The sequence below is a fragment of the Miscanthus floridulus genome, chromosome 17, assembly GCF_019320115.1.
Source record: "Miscanthus floridulus cultivar M001 chromosome 17, ASM1932011v1, whole genome shotgun sequence".
NCBI lineage: Eukaryota > Viridiplantae > Streptophyta > Magnoliopsida > Poales > Poaceae > Miscanthus > Miscanthus floridulus.
Window position 1 is genome coordinate 72,824,647 of NC_089596.1, and position 20,981 is coordinate 72,845,627.

Here is a 20,981-nt window from a genome sequence, read left to right on the forward strand (position 1 = left end):
ATATTCTGTCAATAGTTAGTGCGCCAGGTAGGGGTGTGCGTGCTATTTCTATATCAAACAAGATGGTACGTTCCGCAGGCTCTTCGTCCCTCCCATAGCCCGGCAAGATCTTTACGGTCGGATCGATCTCGTGGATCATCAACGCTGATGGAGTCAAAGAGCTCATCGAGCTAGTACAGATCAGTACCGTGTCGATCATCCCAACACCTGCAACTATAGATCCAATCTTAGAACCGCTTCCAAGGTTGTCTTCATCGACAACTTGCCACCCGCTCCCCCGCTACCAGAGGAGGCAAATCAACAATGATGATTTGATCGCATCCATCGATCAGGTCGGCTAGAAGCTTGTCAATTGCCTCTCCATCATAGAATTGGCTCTGACCACTCTGGTTTAGCGCCAACCACCCTCTGATCTAGATCTATCGGAGGCTGCTCGGGAAACTCCAGCGGTTATGGCCCTACCCTTTGGGCTCACCAAGGTCGATAATTGGCACCCACCATGGGGCCCGTGTGCACTGATCCCTAGCGAACCAGATGGCGTAACTCAAGATCAACATCCTTTGTGGCAACTCGATGGATCATGTTGACATCCTTCGACAACCATGGCGCACGTCTTCATACGCGGATTGAAACCGCCAAACTCCGACTACGTCCATCCTACTTCAACACGAGATCAACTTTGTTCCAGTCGTTAAGCGAGCTGCCCACATCGTCTAATAGATAACACCATACGCCGTCGACCAGGCATTATGTCTAAAGCTAAGTCACGCTTTAATATTCTTCTAAATATTCTCCAATCTCCATATATCGCCGCAATGTTTCTTCGAGCTATTTTCTCCATGTTTTCTCTCCAAATGATTTTCTTTCATGTATATCATCTTAAAGATGACATATAGCTAAGTCTAAGGCAAATCCCTGAATAGTCATGTTGATGCTCGGATGTCCCTAGAGACGGCCCTGTCTCCGGCTCCTCCCACATATGCATGAGCGTCTGCCCTCTGCGTTATGGGTGGTCGACAGCGGCTCCTTAGCGATGTTTTGTTCTTCCTACACGCACACGGGCTCCGTGCTCCATGTTATGGTTAACAAGCTAGCTAGGGCTGGAGACTCAGCTACACACTAACTGGTCAGGTGGTTTATATTAAATATAAATACATCTTCACACCAACTGATCACTGAGCTGCATACGCTATTTCATCACCATTGCTAATTTTTCTCCGGAGTTTATATATTTTTACATCATATACTATCCATTCTACATATTTGTATTGCAGGATCATCATCTAGGTGATCGGACCACCTAGTGCTTGGACTTCTCCACCGATCAACTAGTTGGACCTCTAGGTTCATGGACTTTGTTGCCAACTAGTTGATCAGACTATTCACCGGTCGCTTCTACTCAATGCTCACTTCACCGCCGACCAGTTGACCGAACTGTTCGTCCCTCGTGCTTCATCGCCAGCAATGCTGGGGACTCCTCGAGGCTTGGACATCAGCTACGCCGAGGACTCCTCAGTGCTCGGACATCGCCAGCTACGTCAAGGACTCCTTGATGCTTAGACATCTCCAGCTATGCCAGGGACTACTCCTCGGTGCTCGGACATCACCAGCTACGCCGGGGGCTCCTCGGTACTTAGACATCGCCAGCTATGCCAGGGACTCCTTGGTGTTCAAACATCACCAGCTACGCTAGGGACTCCTCGGTGCTTAGACATTGCTAGCTACGTCGAGGACTTCTCGGTGCTCGGACATCGCCAGCTACGCTAGGGGCTCCTCAGTGCTCGGACATCGCTAGCTACGTTGGGGACTCCTTAGTGTTTGGATTCTTCGTGCAAGCATCGCCAACAAAGCCAAGGACTCCCTTGGTGGTCGAATCTTGGTATGTCTCATCGGTGTGCTATCAAGCTGCTCCATGCTATTCGGATCAAGGTGCTGATCTTGGGCAGCACGTCTGGGGTCTTGATACACGCATGTCAGATGACGTCGACAAGCTTTCAGACTTCTTTTCTTTAACCCTGCTACAAGATTCATTCTTTATCTTCCAGCAGGCTCGGGGACTAAGTGGCTACACTTCACCTTGTGGTGAATGTAGTGCTTATTTCTTGATTTACCCTCCTTATTGACAGAGCCAAGTGGCAACACTTCTCCTAAGTGGAAGAATTTTTAGATTTTGAACTTGAGCTCCTTACATCCTTATGGCAAGCCGTACTTGGTTCACACTGCTTAGTGACGGTTCACGCTGCTCGGCGATGGTACACACTGCTCGATGATGGTTCACACTGCTCAGTGATAGTTCACGCTGCTCGACGACGGCTCACAACTGCTCGGTAACTCATTGCGATGGTCGGACCATGAGTTTGACTGCTCAGCTTTATTCGCACCTGCTCGGACAAGCTCAAGACAGCGTTGCACAATGGATACAAGGTGCTCGAGGACTAGCTATGGGGGGTATGACCCTGAATACCCACAGCAAACCACATGGGCTATGCCCCTAGGGCGGCCCAGCCCACAAGATGAAGCCTTGTGAGGCACGATGCTGCTTGGTGTCTCCCGCAAGACACCGGGAAGATATCTTGAAGATACTACGAGATCTATTAGGATATGTATGATCCCATGATTCTTGTAATCTGTTATTACTTTCTGATTATCTCTCAGATCTAACTGACTTGTAACCCTGCCCCAGACTATATAAGGTGGGCAGGGACCCCATCCAAACACACACAATATCATACTATAGCCAATACAATCCAACAGACCATAGGAGTAGGGTATTACATCATACTGATGGCCTGAACCTATCTAACTCATATGTCTCTATTGCCTTCTTATTCTCGATTGCATGCATCTCTACCAATCAATCTACCTTCGTGGGATACCCCTCGGAGGACTGCCGATGATATTCTATTGACACATCTCATAGCAAGCAACATATGAATATATATCCAATTCAATCAACTCATATGCACCCAAATGAATGAGATCAACTAGGGATTATTTGCAAGCCACCAAATAATTCTAATAAATCATCCACAATATGAATGTTGCACTTGTATGTTGATAGCTCTTGGACTTCACTATCTTGTCATGGCATTGGGATGATAATAATCACTTGTCAATGCTTGGCTCAATCACATTATCAACACAATGAATACCACTTGAACCAAGCCTCCAATGCCCACGGTACCTACAAATAATCATCCACTTTTTGATGGTATCCAAACTAGTTTGGGTCCTCTCAAGTTAGGTGTAACATACTTAGGCGTAGCCTTAGTATGAATAGCGGGATGTTTTGCAATTACAACCAATGAGGTACCATTGCCATCCTTCCTAAGTATAGTATTTGCATCAATTGAAATAGGCTTAGGTGAGTTACCTAGAGGACATGAATGTGCCATGTGTCCCCTTTCCCGGCACGAGTATCACTTTCTCTTTAATTGAGCCTTCTTTTCCTTACTTAAGTGGTGCTTCTCATTGCCTTGCCTCTCATGAGTTGCTTGAGCCTTCTTCTCAAACTTGGTAGGACACTTCGAGGCAAAGTGTTCTATATCTTCACATTTGAACCACTTGATGTGAGCATACGCCTTCTTCTCTTCTTGAGTTTTGCCCATCATCTTGGCATCTTGAGTAAGCATTGGATGCCTTGCCTTTTCACCCATTCTTATTTTGTTCTTCTTCATCATCAAGTCACCATCATCTTCATGGTTGATCTTAATTTGCTCTTGGGGTATTTCTTCTTGCTCAACTTGTGACTTTGGTGGAGGCTCTTCTTATTCCTTCACCACTTGCTTGGTTGGGCACATAGAGATGAGATGACCCCATGTGTGGCACTTGAAGCATTTGACATGCTTGAGACTCTCTTCTTCTTTCTTCAACTTGAGCTTCTCTTTATTGGGGCAACCATTTGCAAGATGTCCCACTTCATGGCATTTCAAGCATATGAAATGAGATAGCCTCTTTTGTTCTTGTTTCTTCATCTTTCTTTCTCTTTTTCTTTCCCCTTTGTCATGCTCTTATTGAAGCCAAGGCCACTTTTGTCACCGAAGTTTCTTTGGGTCTTCATCATGTGCTTAAAGGTGACTTTTGAGTTGTAGCACCTCTCTAATTTGTTGCTCAATTTCTTCACTTCATTCTTGAGCTCATTGTTCTCCTTCAAAAGGTTAGTCTCACAAGACAAGGAAGTAGAACAAGCATCTATATGTGAAGAGCATGGCATTTCTAATAAATCATCAGAAGAGGTGGATACATTCTTCTTGCCTACATCACAAGGGTTAGCAACAATATGTGATTGATCAATTAACCTATGTGATGAGCTCTCACTAGTTTTGGATTTTTCATTTGAAAGCTCTTTAGTGAGAAAATCATGGTCTTGTACCAAGTTATCATGAGCAACACTAAGTTCCTCATGAGCCAATTTTAGCTCCTCATGTGAACAAGTAGTAACATAAAGTAGATGCTTTTGTTGTCCACATGTTTTCTTTAGAAAAGAGTTTTTATTTTTCAATTTCTTGGTTTTAGCCATCTCTTTTTCTAAAGTTTTGATCATACAACCAAATCTATCTAGAAGATCCTCATATGAATCAAGATCAATCACATTTGCATTAGATACCTTGGTGTCACCTTGTGACATGAAGCAATGTGATGTAGTGGATGAGCTTGTAGATACATCACTCTCATAGCCTGAGCATGATCCATCATCATCACCATCAAGTGTGCATGGAGTAGCATCACTTGTGGCATCATCATCAATCTTGTCAAGTGATCTTGTGGTATGATCATCATCATTGTCACTTGACCAGGAGGTGGAGCAATCTTTCACAATCACTGAATTGTGGTTATGCTCCACATCCTCATGTGCCTCCTCCTTGGGCTCATCATCATCATCATCGGAGACCGTCTCATACTTCTCATTGAGATGAATCCAAATCTCATAAGCGGTCTTCATGTTAATGATCTCTCTATATATGCAATCATCCAAAGATCTATACATGATGTCAATAGCTTGGGTGTTGAGATCTAGGCATTTCTCTTATGCTTGAGTTAGATTATTTTCATCCAACACATGCGAAAAGCCTACATCTACCATCCACCACATTTGAGGGCAAATAAACTTAAAATTGTATATCATCTAATTTTTCCACCGTGCAAAGTGTGTGCCATTAAAAATGGGTGGACACTCAACATCTAGCCCATAAGTTGTCATCCTCTTGGGTCGGTGAAGACCATAAATGAGAGACCTAGCTCTGATACCACGTGTAGGGTCGAGATGGCGGACTAGAGGGGAGGTGAATAGTCCTTTCTAAAACTAAATGCACCGATTAACCGAAACAAATGCAGAATTAAAACTATCGGTCTAGCCAAGACTATACCCCTCTATATAAGTTTACGAGCACCTTATAAAGATCCTAATTAGGCAACAAAGGTGCCAGGCTAGCTAGAGCTCACCTAAACAATTCTAGTAGCAAGGTCACACAAACCTATGCAACTAGTACTCAAGCAACTGGGAGAGCTCCAACACAATCTAGTAAGCAAAAGCACAAAGCTCCTAAGCTCACTAGCAATGCTCAATAATAAGGCTACACAAGCCAAATGAGAGAGCTCAAATTACTTAGCTACATAAACTAAGCAATGTGACTAACAAGGTTACTCAAACCAAATTAGTCACGCAAGGGAGCTACTTCTATGCTACACAACCTAGAAGGTAACTAGCAAACTACACAAGTCAACTAATTACAAGAGCAACTACACAAGCACAATATATATAAAAGTAAATACAAGCTTGTGTATGGGGAATGCAAACCAACGGGATGACAAGGTTGACACGGTGATTTTTATCCCGAGGTTCACATGCTTGCCAACATGCTAGTCCCGTTGAGACAAGCTCTAAGATTGCCACCGGTCCTATTGCTAGTGGTGACCCGCAAGTCACACTCTCCCATGTGGAGTGCTAACCATAAGCTCTAGCACTTGACACGGCTGGACCACTTGTCGCCCTTCATGTCTCACTCTACTAGAGTTGCTCTTCGCGGCTCCCATGGGGCGAGCACAATGCCCCTCATAAATCCTTCTCCGGAGCTCCACATAATCTTCTTGTGAGCTTTACGACAGAGAACTCACCACCAAGCCATCTAGGAGGTGGCAACCTCCAAGAGTAACAAGCACCACCGGTTTGCAACTTGATCACCAAGTGCCACTCGATGCAACCTCACGATGCAATGCACTAGAATCGCACTCACTCACAATCGGATCACACTCTTACGAGCACTAGTGAGTTAGAGGGCATCCAAGCACACCTACACAAGCCACCAAGGCTTAAGGGTGCCTAGCTACTGGCCAAAGGCCGACCAACACTTCTATTTATATCCCTACGGGCTAAACTAGCCGTTACCCCTTTACTGGACAAAACTTAGGGCGATGAACGCGCAGGTCGTTATGACTAGACACGCCACCCTAGAGTCTAGTCATAGATCGTCGTCCACATGGTGCTCGCGTTCAACCGGAGCTACTAAATCCCAACAATCGGCTCTACGTGCCAACGATCAAAGACTAATCGGACGCACCGAAGGCACGACCTGACGCTGCCGCGCCACGTCAAATCATGCGCGCCAGCTCTCAGCCACCACTTGACTAGATGCGCAGATGCACCACCTGACGTTGTGCCACCACCGGAGTCTGATCATTTCTAGAGAGCTTCCCGAGCCTCTGTTTTGCGACCAAACACGTCAGGTGAGTTATGATCGGACATAGCACCTGAGTCCGATCCTTCACCGCCTACCACATGTCATTGCCATGCCTGCGCCACTACGTCAACATAAGTCACCACCGATCAGATGCAGCCTCAGCGTGTTAGGTCACCTCTTCGTGCCAGCGTCCGGTCACATGATCGAGACCGCGCTCCCTGAAAGCTCGAGTTTGGTTTTGGTGAATGATGAAACCCTAAGTGCTAACCTAATTTATCAAGTGATCATGAGATAGGTAGCACCCAATTGAGGGTTTGGCGTGTGATGCCAATTAGCGTGTGAACCTCCAAGTGAGTGAATCGCCACAATGAGGACTAGCTTGCCAGCAAGCAAGAGAACCTCGGTAAAAAATCATTGTGTCATCATTTGATTATGAGGTGATTGGTCTTCATTCTTGTGATTGATTGGCTCCTTCCTCGACACGGTGGTATAACCATCTTGCTCACTCTCTTTACATTACCGCAAACTAGTTGTCAAGCTCTTTAGTGTAGCTAGTTGTGAGAGCTTGTTAGGTTGGTCAGTGCGGCTCTTTAGTTAGCATTTGAGAGCACACTAACTTAGTGTAGTGACATAGCTATTGTGTGGATACAAACTATATAAACTAGAACTATAGTAGGTGGCTTGCAATTTTAGTAGGCTAGCATAACACTTGCTTTGCCTCATAATTGTCTAACCGGTTTGTTAAGTGTTGTTGTATAAATTTTTAATAGGCCCCCCCTCTAGCCATTAGGACCTTTCACTCCCTCAGCTTACACTGACTGAACATGCAGGTCCTGCCTACGCCTGCGTCCAGTCAGTCACAGTGACCTGTTTTGCCTTCGTTTCTTTATCGAGTTGATCCGTTTTAGCTCTAACTTCTCCTCCTTTGCAAATGTGCCAACACCACCAAGTGTACACCAACATGTGTATATGTGTTAGCATTTTCACAATCATTTTTAAGGAGTTAGCCACTCAACTTGCCACGCCACTCGATCCTATCAATGATGCAAACATAGATCACTCGAGTGGCACTAGATGACCGATATGCAAGCAAGTTTGCCCCTCTTGATAGTACGGCCATCTATCCTAAATCTGGTCATAAACTTCTCTACATACCTATGACCGGTGAAATGAAATGCCCTAGGTTATACTTTTGCCTTGCACATTCCATTCCATCTCCTTCGGTGTTGATGCGACACATGCACCAACCAATCACAAATGATATGATCCACTTCATATCATCACATGACCATATTGGTTCATCGATCTTGATTTCACTTGCTCTTCACCGTTGCTTTGGTCCATCGGCACCAAGTTATTACTCAACTTACCCTTCACACTTGCAACCGGTATGTTGAGCCAAGCCTTGTCTTGATCTTCTCCACCTTGGTCACATGACTCAATGTCATGTCTCATGTGCAATGAGCTCCTTCATCACCACATGTGTAAGCTTTGCAACAAGTCCAAGCCATTTCACCTCCATGGCAAGTATTGCTCACACACATGTACTTATGAACTAATCACCTGTGTATCTCCCTCAAACACATATTAGTCCACCTAGGTTGTCACTCAATTACCAAAACCAAACAAGGACCTTTCACCTTGCCAAGCTCCTCATGGTCTTCCTTTAGACTCTTATGAGATGCATCGAGCTCATCAAAGGCTTGCTTAAGGGCTTTTAGTTCCTTTCGCAAGTCTTTGCATTCCCTTCTCTTAATGTCAAAATATTCTTTAGCATCTTCCAACATGTCAATTAATTCATCTTTAGTGGGTTCATCATCATTATCACTTTCACTTTCATTGTCATATTCCTCATCGCATCCATCATTATAAGATTGTACCTTAGTGGCCTTAGCCATGAAGCAAGTCGATGGAGTGTCAAAGAGAGAAGGCTTCTCATTGATAGCAATGCTTACAAGAGCCTTCTTCTTTATGGTCTTGTCATCATCACTATCATTATCATCACTTGAGGAAGCATAACTATCCCAAGTGACCACATATGAACCACCCTTCTTCTTCTTGAATGTCATCTTGTCCTTCTTCTCCTTATTGTCCTTCTTCTTGCCCTTCTTGTCATCATGTTCATTCTCACTATTGTAGGGGCATTGAGCAACAAGATGATCCTTGCTACCACACTTGAAGCACCTCCTTGCTTCTTCCTTGCTCTTGGATGATGCCTTCTTCCTTCTTGCACGATAGCCCTTCTTCACTATGAGCTTGCCAAATCTCTTCATAAAGAGAGCCATCTTCTCATCATCCATATCATCAAAGCTCAAGTCTTCATCTTCACTTGATGATTCTTGCTTTGCCTTGCCCTTGGATGATGTGGCTTTGAATGCCACACTCTTCTTCTTGTCATCCTTCTTCTTATCTTTCTTCTCATTCTTTTCTTCTTTCTCATCATCATCTCTATATGTGTCATCGGTCATCACATCTCCCAACACTTGATTTGGTGTCATGGTGTCCAAACCACTCCTCGCTAGAATAGTGACCAATGTGCCAAATCTTGAAGGTAAGCATCTCAAGAACTTGTAGGAGAAGTCCTGGTCCTTCACTTCTTCTCCAAGTGCTTTGAGATCATTGACAAGCACTTGAAGCCTATGGAACATCTCCGACACACTCTCATCATCCTTTATATTGAAGCTTGCAAACTTCTCCTTGAGAATGTATGCCTTGGCATCCTTCATGGCTTGAGTGCTCTCAAATGATTCCTCCAACTTCTTCCATGCCTCATGAGCCCTATCAATGTTCTTGATTTGCTCAAATGTTATCTCATCCAAAGCATCACGAATAGCACTACGAGCAATGTCATTGTTTTAGAGTAGCACTTCTTTGGCGGCGGTGGGAGCCGCCTCATTGGCAATCTCAATCTTGGTCTCCACCACCTTCCACACCTTTCTATTGATTGACTTGATGTATGTCGTCACCTTAGCCTTCCAATAAGGATAATTGGAGCCATCAAATTAGAGTGGCTTTCTGGTATTGTTGATTTGAGCCATTTTGATACCGAAGATTGTTAAGCCTCAAAACATGATGACCACAGCTCCAATACCACTTGAAAGGTCCTAATGGCTAGAGGGGGATGAATAGCCTATTAAAAATTTCTACAACAACACTTAGCAAACTAGTTAGACAATTATGAGGCGAAGCAAATGTTGTGCTAGCCTACTAAAATGCAAGCCATCTACCACAATTCTAGTTTCTATAGTCTCTATACACACACAAAGGCTATGTCACTACACTAAGTTAGTGAGATCTCAAAGACTAACTAAAGAGCCTCACTAACCACTAGACCTGACACAAGCTAGCTCTCAAAACTAATTACACTAAAGAGCGTAGCAATACTAAAAATATAAATATAAGAGAGGGGATGTGATATTTATACTGCCGTGTCGAGGAATGAGCCAAACACAAGATGGAGCCAATCAATCACAATGAATACCAAGAAATCCTCGGGACAAGATGACACCAAGATTTTTTACCGAGGTTCACTTGCTTGCCGGTAAGTTAGTCTTCATTGTAGCGATTCACTCACTTGAAGGTTCACACGCTTATAGGCATCACACGCCTAACCCACAATCGGGTGTCGCATAACCAACACAAGATGAGGATCACACAAACTACGGGCAATTCACTAGAGTACCTTTTGGCTCTCCACTGAAGAAAGGTCAAGAACCCCTCATAATCACCATAATCAGAGCTAGAGATAAGCACCTTCCTCCGCTCGACGATCCTCGCTGTACCAAGCCGTCTAGGTGGCGGCAACCACCAAGAGTAACAAGCGAATCCCATAGCATAACATGAACACCAAGTGCCTCTAGATGTAATCACTCAAGCAAAGCACTTGGATTCACTCCTAATCTTATAAAGACGATGAATCAATGATGGAGAAGAGTGGAAGGACTTTGGCTAAGCTCACAAGGTTGCTATGTCAATACAAATGGCCAAGAGAGTGAGCTTGAGTCGGCCATGGGGCTTAAATAGGAGCCCCCATGAAATAGAGTCGTTGGCTCTCTATCAGCAGCTTTCTCGGGGCGACAGGACGCGTCGGTCGATGTGACCGGACGCACCACCTTTAGCGTCTGGTCGCTGATCCGCTGCCACGTGTCACCTCCATTCAACCAGAGCCGCTGATCTCCAATGGATATCTCATAATGCCTCCGCGGTTAAAGTGAGACCGGATGCTGCGAAGAACGACCGAACGCACCATGCCCGCATCAGGTTAACACACGCCCACACACCAGCAACTTGTGACGGGACACGCCGATCACTTCAGCCATCACGCGTTAGGTCGACTCCAGAGAGGTTTCAGAGCCGCCAAAACACGATCGGACGTGTCAGGTCCACCCTGACCAGACGTGCCCCTGTGTCCACTCGCTTCTTCCTTGCCTCCATGCTTACGTCAGCATACGTCATGGCTGACCGGACGCACCACCGATGAGTCCGGTCACCACTTGGACCTGAGTTCGGTCAGTCAGCCGATAGAGCCCGAGCGTGCCACCAAGTTTTATAATTGACCTGGTGTTGAAATCCCGAGTCCGGTCACTCCGTCACCTGCGTCTGGTCACTGAAAAATAGTGACAAACAACTCCTCCACTTCACCAACTTCTCCACCCTTACTCAAATGTAACAACCACCAAATGTATCTGTTGACACCGTTTTTTGTGCGTGATGGTGATCGGAGTGGATTAATCGGTGAGGGGAAGGTTACTGTGTACTTTGATAGCCGATGGAAGCCAGCTTGTAAAGATAGTTGCCGATAGCTGGTGGTGGTCGATGGAAAGGTTGGTTTGGATTCGGGCGTTGCCGATGAAGTTAGAGGTGTTATTGTCGATGCCGATGAGAGGAGATTTGAAGACTACTGCCGATGAAACAGGGAATATGCCGATGAAGGAAGGCTTGAAGACTACTGCCGATGAAATAGGGAGTATGCCGATGGGAAGGAGGACGGTGATATTTCCATCGTAATTGAGGCGGACAGGGAAATAGATAGAAGTTGATTTCCTTTTTTATATTAGTTAGAGTATGATTCATGTAAGAGTCACGTGTTTCCTTAGATATGGGATTGGTGTCCTAGTTGTGTTTGGTTGTGTCTCTTTAGATCAGGGTATAAATATGGAGTAAGGGGCAATGTAAGAAGATATATCAATCAATATCAAAACCAACTTTTACTCCTATTTGCATCTATTTTTCGGCGACTTCGTCAATTTGCATACTTTTCTTTTTACGAGTTCTCATTGATTCGGCGAGCTGCATCGCTTCAGTGCGATCTTCGGCGATTCTCGAGTTCCGCGTGAGCACCTCTTGGCCGTGACTTCCGGGCGTATCGCTGTTGTCAGGACCAAAGTGTTTGTTTCTTCATCCTTGTCGATTAGCAGGTCAAATCGACTGGCACGCTTTGGATATCGATTCGGGTATTAGCCCTTTGTGTTTGCAGATCCACTTTTGCATCAACACATCTTTTGGCACGCCCGGTGGGACCAATCAATCAATATGTTCAATTCCGAGATCGATCCAGGGAACATCATCGCAGTATCAGAAGAAGATCTCAAGGAAGAACAGAGGCAGGCTATGGAAAAGGCTGTAGAAGAATACAAGCAGCTTTGTCTGAGATCGTTTAGCTTGAACAAGAGTGGACAAGTCATCCAGAAGCAAGATTTGCCGTTGCCTCGGCAGGTTACCTTTGACTCCAATCCTGGTAAACTTCAAGAGATGGTTAATTCTGCAGTAAATCATGCTTTGATTAATCATTCCAATGTGCTGTCCAATACTGTTCATAATGCTGTGGTTCGAACTCTCAAAGAGGGACAAGTGGCACCACATTACGTCGGGCCTGCCTATCATCAACCAGAGCCGACATCTGTCAAAACTCTATCGGCTCCTTCGGCTGTTGTGGGTACAGAAGTTTCTTCCCCTCCAGTATCGGCAGGTTCACCTAATATTCAATCTACACCGATACGATCAGATCAGGTACTACCAGGAGGGCGAATTCAGCTTAATACAGATCTATCGGCATCAGCTATGTCAGGCCCTGTGTCTCAGAATAGCCAGATTCCTACTAATTGGTGGGGATATGGTATGCCTCCGGAGTCATCTGTTTTCAATCCTAGATTACCTCAAGTGTTTGATGCAGTAGGGAGAGCTCCTATACCATCGGCCGTTTCGCCGATGGCTCAAGTGCCTCAATATGCCGTAGCTACTTCTGTGCAACCAACTCCAGGAGGTTTACAGATGCCTATGGTTCAAACATTCAATTCAAGTCCATCGGCGAGCTTACTGCCGATGCAGCAGAAAGCCCCTGCCACAAGTCAAACTGGGGTTCAGTTCATGCCTCAAACCGGTTATAATTATCCAACAATATCAGCAAATTACCAGCCATCGGTAAGTTTTGTACCGATGAGTTCTAATAATGATTGGTCAGGACAATTACCTGTTCAGCATACAGTTCAGCGAAATCAGCAGGTCGCAGGGATTCAACAAGGTCATATGCAAGCTGGTTTCCAGAATCAAGCATCGGCAGCTCAGCCGATGAATCCTTTCCAACAGGTTAATGGACCACAAGTAACGGCAAATATGCCGATTGCTGGAGATCGTGGGCCACAAAGATATGTGGAGGGATGTCAGCAGGCACCTCCGGTAGAAGTTCAACCAGTTCGTCAGCAGGAGGCTGATGCTTTTTGGGCCGATAAGATAGCAGAAATTATGAAGGATCAGTTTGGGATAAAGCCCAAGGTCAATACGTATTCTTATCGGACTCCGTACCCTCCTGCATACGATTTAATTCCTCTCCCAAATCGGTACAAGGTACCGGATTTCACTAAATTCTCTGGGCAAGATGATACATCAACAATGGAGCATGTCAATCGCTTCATTATTCAATGTGGAGAGGCAGCTAACAGAGATGAGTTAAGAGTTCGATTATTTTCATCATCTCTGTCTGGATCAGCATTTACATGGTTCATTTCATTGCCACCAAATTCTATTATTACCTGGGTTGATCTAGAAAAACAATTCCACAAGTATTTCTTTGCTGGAATCCATGAAAAGAAGCTTACCGATTTAGTAAAATTGAGACAACGTAATGATGAATCGGTAGAGAGCTTTGTACAAAGGTTACGAGATGTAAAAAATAAGTGCTACAGCCTGGTGCTGGATGATCGGCAGCTTGCCGATTTGGCTTTCCAGGGGTTATTGCCACATCTTAAGGACAGATATGCTTCTCAGGAGTTTGAAAGCCTCAGTCATCTTGTGCAAAGGATCTCTGATCAGGACACTAGGGTTTTTGAACCTAAAAAGAACTGGAGTAAAAAGGTATCATTTGTTGAAGAGGTAGGAGATTCTGACTCTGATGAAGAACCAGTTATCGGCTTAGCTGAGTGGGTTAAGAATAAAAAGCCGATATCATGTCCCTTTGGTCAAAAAGAGCCAGAAAAGTTTACCTTTGATATCACCAAGGCCGATAAAATATTTGATCTTCTGCTTCAAGAGGGCCAAATTAAGCTGTCACCTAATCACGTGATTCCATCGGCAGAAGAGTTGAAGAAGATTTTGTACTGCAAATGGCACAATGCAACTTCACACAGTACAAATGAGTGCAAGGTATTCAGGCAACAGTTACAATCGGCTATTGAATCTGGGAGAATTAAGTTTGGTACTTCCAAGACCCAGAAGCCGATGAAAATTGATCAACACCCTTTTCCAGCAAATATGTTGGATGCCAAAGGAAAGACCAAGGTATTGACATCAGAAGCTGCTGAGAAAAACGCGTCAGTAGACCCCCAACATCGGATAACTACCGATGATGCAAAGAGTAAGGGTTTGTTAGGGGAAAGCAGTAGTTCCAAAAAACCTCCTCGACCTGGCATTGTGATTACTCATCGAAGGCAGCAGGAGGGTTGGCGTCAACGTAATGACCGATATCGGCAACAGCAAGAAATGAAACGTCAGGAAGAGTGGAATCGACATAAAGATCATTGGAGATGTCCGTTCTTCATCCATTGCTGGGAAGAAGGTATTAAATTGCCAACTGTTGAAAATTGCCCTGAGTGTAATGGTTATTACGGAGTCAATCGTTCAGAAAGGATGTTTCAACGTGGTAATCAGGGTTTGTCTATCAACGAGCCGATCAGAGGCAGAGCATCAGTGCATGATCGGCTGGGGGGCAGACTTAGTGTACATGAGAGGCTTGGTAAACGCGCTGGATATTTTCCAAGGAATCAAGAGGAGCTTGAGGAGATGGCAAATGCAAGAGTTCCCGATGAGGAGATATTCTACAGGGACCCTAATATACGTCGCGTAGAACTAACTAGGACTTGTTATCAGCCGGTTTGGAAAACCAAGTTTCCTCGATGGTGCCCAGAGGGTCTGACCAAGACGCAAAGGAGGAGGATGCAACGTGAGCGTCAGGAGGATTTATACCAGGAGGAAAATTCCTCCAATGAAAAGCCTGGTCATCAGCAGTGGCAGGTAAAACACAAAAATAAGGGTCCATCGGCAGATGTTAATATGGTATTCATGTTGCCGATGGAGTTTTTGGCACTATCTGATAATGAGGAAGAAGTTGTTCTCTCTGATCAAGTAGCTCAGTTAACACTAGATCCAATGATGGCCGTTTTTGAGAAACCTACCGATGACGAGAGACAGCATCTTAAGGCTTTATTTGTGAAGGGCAGAGTTGATGGGCAGCCTGTGTCTAAGGTACTTATTGATGGAGGGGCTGCGATTAATATTATGCCTTATGTGATGTATCGGAAACTTGGTAAGGGGGATCAAGACTTGACCAAAACCGATATGATGTTGAAAGATTTTGAAGGCAATGTGTCACCGGCTAAAGGGGCAGTGTGCGTGGAATTGACCATCGGCAGCAAAACCTTGCCAACGACGTTCTTTGTTATCAACGGCAAGGGTGCATATAATCTGCTTCTAGGGAGGGATTGGATTCATGCTAATTGTTGTGTTCCTTCTACAATGCATCAATGCCTCGTACAGTGGATTGGGGATAAGATTGAGATCGTCCCTGGTGATTCTTCTTATATCATCGCATCGGCAGAATCAGATACTTATGAGCGAACTAAATGCATATCAGGAGAAGCTTGGGAAAAAGAGTTCCTTAGAGTTGCTGATTATGAAATTCCACCGATCCAAGCAGTCGGTTCTGAAGAGGAGTTTTAATGGATAGGTTTGCCGATGATGGGAAATTAGGTCCAGGGTTCACATCGGCAGATGATTTAGTAGAAGTAGATATTGGTGATGGTAATAGGTCAAGACCTACTTTTATTAGTGCTAAGTTAGATTCCAAGTGTAAGCAGCGAGTAACAGATTTATTAAAAGAATATAAAGATTGTTTTGCTTGGGATTATACTGAGATGCCTGGATTAGACCGATCGATAGTTGAACATCGGTTACCTATTAAATCTGGATTTCGGCCACATCAGCAGCCAGCGCGCCGATGCAACCCTAATGTACTTCCTGACATTAAGGCCGAAATAACTAAATTAATTGAAGCAAAGTTTATTCGGCAATGTCGATATGCAGAGTGGATCTCTAATGTGGTTCCTGTTTATAAGAAAAATGGAAAACTTCGTGTTTGTATTGATTTCAGGAACCTCAACAAAGCCACACCAATGGATGGCTATCCAATGCCGATTGCTGATTTGTTGATTGATGCTGCAGCTGGACATCAAATTATCAGCTTCATGGATGGTAATGCAGGTTACAATCAAATATTCATGGCTGAGGAAGATATTCCCAAGACTGCTTTCAGATGTCCAGGTCATGTGGGGTTATTCGAGTGGATAGTCATGACGTTTGGTTTGAAAAATGCCGGTGCTACTTATCAAAGGGCTATGAACTTTATTTTTCATGAGTACATCGGCACATTAGTGGAGATCTACATTGATGATGTAGTAATTAAGTCTGGAGATATCACAGCACATTTAGCCGATCTGCGAAAGATACTAGAGTGCACAAGGAAGCATGGATTGAAGATGAATCCTAATAAATGTGCATTCGGTGTATCGGCAGGACAATTCTTGGGTTTTATGGTGCATCAGCGGGGCATTGAAATCAGTAGGAAATCTATTGATGCAATTAACAAGGTGATTGCTCCTGCCAATAAGACTGAATTACAATCTTTGATCGGTAAGATTAATTTCATTAGAAGATTCATATCTAATCTGTCGGGTAAGATCAAGGCTTTCAGCCCATTACTTAGATTGAAAGCTGATCAGGAATTTGTATGGGGAGTTGAACAGCAATTAGCCCTTGATGAGATTAAGAAATATTTGTCAAATCCTCCAGTGCTAGTTCCACCTCAACATGGGAAGCCTTTCAGGTTATATTTGTCAGCTGATGATGCAGTTATCGGTTCAGCTCTTATTCAAGAATTTGAAGGGAAAGAACGTGTTATTTATTATTTGAGCAGAAGATTAGTAGATGCTGAGACGAGGTATTCGGCTATCGAGAAATTGTGTTTGTGCTTATACTTTTCTTGTATCAAATTGAGGCATTATTTGTTATCTGCCGAATGTACGGTCATATGCAAAGACGATGTGGTCAAGTATATGTTGTCGATGCCGATATTAAGTGGTAGAATCGGCAAGTGGATTTTAGCATTATCAGAATTTGAACTACGCTACAAATCAACTAAGGCAGTTAAAGGGCAAGTGATGGCTGATTTTGTCACTCAGCATTGTAACACGGTGGATTCTCTGGGGATTGCTCCCTGGACACTTTTCTTCGATGGGTCCACATGTGGCGAAGGAGCAGGTATCGGCATTGTGTTAATTTCACCTCAAGGGAAGAAGTATGAGTTTTCATTGCCGATTGTTGCTACAGCAACAAACAATCAAGCTAAATATCAAGCCTTGATAAAAGGGTTAGAATTGCTGAAGGAGATACGTGCCGATGTTGTTGAAATCTTTGGTGATTCTATGCTAGTTATAAATCAATTGGCTGGAAGTTATGAATGCCGAAGTGAAGCCTTGATTTCGTATTATGAAAGGTGTTTGCAATTATTGAAAGGATTTAGAGATTTTCGTCTTGAACATATCTCTCGATTGCATAATGAGGAAGCTAATCGACTAGCTCAGCATGCTTCAGGGTATCAGCCTATTCAGGAAGTGCTAACATCGGCAGTTGATACCGATGACTGGAGGAAAGAGATTGTCGATTATTTAAAGGATCCAGGTAGAAAAGTTGAGAGACGTATAAGGTTCCAAGCTACCAAATATGTGCTCCTCGATGATGAATTATATTATCGAACTATAGATGGAGTTTTACTCAGATGTGTTAACAATGATGAATCGAAAAGCTTGATGGGTGAAATTCATGAAGGAGTATGTGGGGCACATCAATCGGCTTTCAAGATGAAATGGATGATCAGAAGGAATGGGTACTATTGGCCGACTATTCTTGAAGATTGTTTTAAGTATTTTAAAGGATGCCAGGGGTGTCAAAAGTTTGGTAATATTCAAAGAGCGCCTGCATCGGCTATGAATCCTATAATCAAACCATGGCCGTTCCGGGGATGGGCTATTGATCTCATTGGTCAGATTTATCCGCCATCGAGTAAGGGACATAAATTTATCCTGGTTGCTACCGATTATTTTACAAATTGGGTTGAGGCAATTCCTTTAAAAAAGGTGACATCGGTCAATATGATTGATTTTGTGAAAGAGCATATTGTTTACCGATTTGGTATTCCTCAGACTATCACTACCGATCAGGGCACTATGTTTACATCAGGAGAATTTGATGAGTTTGCTGTGGGTATGGGAATTAAAATTTTAAATTCTTCTCCATATTATGCTCAAGCTAATGGTCAAGCTGAGGCTTCTAATAAAGGGATCATCAAACTCATTAAGCGCAAAATTGAAGAAAATCCTAGGAGGTGGCATACAGTATTAAATGAAGCCTTGTGGTCATATCGGATGTCATGCCATGGCGCAACCAAAGTAACGCCTTATCAGTTAGTATATGGACACGATGCAGTGTTGCCTTGGGAAATTAAGGTTGGCTCTAGACGAATACGTTCTCAAAATCAGCTGACAGCCGATGAGTATAATACTCTTATGAAAGATGAGTTGGAAGATGTGGCGGGTCATCGGTTAAAGGCTTTAGTTAGTATTGAAGAAAATAAGAGAAGAGTAGCTAGATGGTATGACAAGAAGGTGAAAGTAAAAGAGTTTGCCGATGGAGATCTGGTCTGGAAATTGATTTTACCGATTGGGACTAAAAGTTCGAAGTTTGGAAAGTGGTCTCCTAATTGGGAAGGTCCATATCGGATAAATCAGTCTATTCCTGGTAATGCATATATTTTAGAAACCCTCGAAGGGGTTGTGTTTCCCAGAGCGTTAAATGGAAAATATTTAAAGAAATATTACCCTAGTATCTGGACAGATGCATAAGAGTATAAGTGCCGATAACAGTACTATCGGCTGGAATTATGCAAGAGTATCAATGTCTTATAAAGTACCGATACAATAAATAAGATTACACGCTCAGCAAGGATTGGATAGCTAATATCGCACGCAGGCGAATCTGGTCGGCTTCTTCCATTTCTTTGATATCGTCATCGGCAGCACCCTCCACAGGCTTGAGTTTCTTCTTCATGGCTAAAGCTTTGCGAGCTTGGATGTCTCTTTCTTGCTGAAGGGCTTTGACGGCATTGGGTAGCTGGCTTTCTTCTTGTTGAGCATAAGTTAAGGCTGCATCGATTTCTTTCAATTCAGCCAATAGAGCTGCCTTCCTTGCCGATAGATCCAAGATTTTCTGCTTAAGTGCAGCACCCGAAGTCTGCAAGTTGACGATGCCCTTGTGCTTCTCATCAGCGATTTGTTTCAGTTGTAGCATCTCTCCTTTAAGTTGAGCTTGAGCTGCTCTATCGGCAATGCGCTGAGCAGCCCGTTGATATTGCAGTTGGCGACTTTCTAAGTGAGCTGCTGGGAAAAGTGCTTCTTCTACATCGGCAGGGATCTGGCCACGAATTGTTTTGAAAATTGCCTTTGCGGGGTCCGAGTCATCTACCAGCTGGGCGGTACCTTGCTGTAGCAAGTTCAGGAGGGCTTCCAACTTGGATTTAGTCTCTGCCGATATTGTTCCCAGTGCAAGGGAAGAACTTGTTTCCTCTCCATCGTCGTCAGAAATGTCAATGGCAAAAGAAAATAGGCTGTTCGGAGAATCTTGTTCCTGAAAGAAAGATAAGGAGATCAATCAGGGGTAGGTATGAGTATTGTAAAATCAGATAGGTTAATCGGTCTACCTGTTTCAAGGCAATTTCTTGTGCTTGACTGGAGGAAGCAACTTGGAGTATGTCGTGTGGATCGGCTGAGCTTGCCGATGGGATATCCTCTGTGACTTCATCGGTGGTGGGCTCTTGAGGTATGATGACCGATGGCATTGGGGCAGATGTAGGGATCGGCATAGACCTTTGTCGTTTTGGCTGTGCTTCAGTATCTGTTGAAGCTTTGCGCTTTGCTTGGACATCGGCAACGATTGGCTGGGGGGCATCGACACTTGATTGTGAAGCTTGGGCATCTGGTACGTTTGCCGATGTACCCAATTGTTGCTGCAAAACAAGTGTAAGATATGATATTTAACAGGTAAAATGTAAAGTCAAGAAGCTACCTCTGAAGGAGTGGTGCTTGATGTCGGCGGAATTGCCGATGACGATCCCGTAGCAGCTCTTACCCCCTGATGATTAAGGTTAAATATAGTTTGTGATCGGCATAAGTGAAAATAAACAAGGTTGTTACCTTAAAGGCTTTGACCAAGGTTGTAGCAGCGGCCGATGGGGTAGCCCTGGATGTAGCCAATTTGGACTTAGAAGTGGTGGTCTTAGTAAGAATCTTCTGGCGGGTCAAAGCGGCTAAGGTAGGAGCGTTGTAGCCGATCGGCGATGTTGGGGAAACAGGACGGAGGTTGAAGGGTTTCCCACTTTTGCTCACCGATGGTGCTGGGTTATTAACCTGTTACAAGGGAATCAGTTACTGATAAATGAAAGGAAAAGCAGAAGGGAGTTCAAAGGAAATTTACCGCGTCGTCAGGGATGGCATATTCAGAATCGATCATGTGCCGATATGTGTGAACAGAAGTCGCGAACAGTTGCTCTTTCCACTCTCGCCACCATTGCTTGTATGACTCGGTGATGAAAGAGATTGGTGTCCAGGTGGATATATCGACATCTATGGTATCGGCATCAGGAGAAAGTTGTACTACCTTGTTCCAGTCTGTTCCGCAGGTGATTGTGTCCCTGGGTTTGATCAC

General features: G+C 44.2%; 1 protein-coding gene across 1 annotated transcript in view; it reads right to left on the reverse strand.

Annotated features, from left to right (window-relative positions):
• The window catches only part of LOC136515786 (uncharacterized), a 42,976-nt gene that overhangs the window by 19,807 nt on the left and 2,188 nt on the right, over nucleotides 1-20,981 (reverse strand). The window lies entirely within an intron of this gene.